Raw genomic sequence first — 1,543 nt, forward strand, 5'->3', positions numbered from 1 at the left:
AGCTGCTCAGACAGTCATTCAACCTGCAGCCACAAGTTCCAGTGGGGAGCAATGAGAATGGCTATACCACAGGGAGACTGCATGCACTGTCTCTCCAACGAACAGTGAAAAGGGAATCCCATAATTCTCACAGCAATAAAATGTTTTATGGGCAAAAATAGAGAATCACTGGAATTTTTCTGTCCATATTTCTGGATAACCACACTGACTGAACAGACCAAGTCTTAGTGCTTTAACGACTAGAAAACAATGACCAGAATAAGCCAGTAAGTGGTCTGCAGTAAATGTCTGACAGAAATAAATGACTGTCTAATTGGGAAAATGTTTCAAATGTCTAATTGGGAAAATTCGTACATGTTTGTTGCATATAATAACAAGTTAAGAAAGGGTAACGCATCGTGCCAAACAACAGCCCTTCGCTGTGGTACATTCACAATATAACATGGCCCCTTGGGTCTCATTGCTTAAATGTTCATTTTTAAAATTGTTTTATTTCATCTTTATTTAACCAGGTAGTGCTAGTTGAGAACAAGTTCTCATTTACAACTGCGACCTGGCCAAGATAAAGCAAAGCAGTGCAGCACAAACAATAACACAGAGTTACACATGGGATAAACAAACATACAGTCAATAATAGAATAGAAAAAGTCTATATACAGTGTGTGCAAATGAGGTAGGATGAGGTAAGGCAATAAATAGAACATAGTGGCGAAATAATTACAATATAGCAATTAAACACGAGTGGTAGATGAATGTTAGCATTGTGTACAAGTAGTGATGGGGGAAAACTTGCTACAGTTACATAGCGTGATATTATTTTGGACGATATGAACCTGAGGGGGCTGAAAGGGGGGCTGAAACTGTGGACATCTTAAAACGCATCTTTGTAGGGTTGCTTTTCCTCAGGGTGATTTTTAGTGTCCGTTTTGTGTCATTCTTTTGTTTTTTATCTTATGTTTGTTGTGTAGTAAATATTTCAGCTTTTATTTTCATTGTTTTTTTTTTTTTTTTTATCCTGTAAAGCACATTGCATTGCATTCCATGTCTGAAATGTGATGTATAAATAAAGCTTGATTTGACAATATCACAATGTTATTTTTACACAAATTGGCTGTACCTGCAAACTCCAGTATTTTTCCTTCATAGCTTGTTCTCCATCTTCTTTTAAATAAATAAGGAGCCAATTTGTTTTCAGCACTTTTATTTCCATGACCGATCAAAACTTGATTTCTCATGGCTCTCTTGTCCCTCTACAATAGACATATGGTGAGCAATATGTTTGGAACATCGAATCGCAATAACATTTCAGTATCAAATCAAAATAGATATTGAATCGTGAGAATCGCAATACCTATAGTATCGGCACCAAAGTATCGTGATAATATCGTGTCGTGAGGTCCTTGGCAATTCCCAGCCACGAGAGGGTATAAGAAAGACAAGCAACACAGTAGCCTATGTGAGGACGATAAGGTGTGGGCTGTGGGCACTCTAGGGTTAAGTGTGTGTGTGTGTGTGTGTCACTATTAAAAGCCAAATGAGTCAG

Source organism: Salmo salar, chromosome 04, assembly GCF_965601325.2.
Source record: "Salmo salar chromosome 04, fSalSal1, whole genome shotgun sequence".
In the NCBI taxonomy this organism is placed as follows: domain Eukaryota; kingdom Metazoa; phylum Chordata; class Actinopteri; order Salmoniformes; family Salmonidae; genus Salmo; species Salmo salar.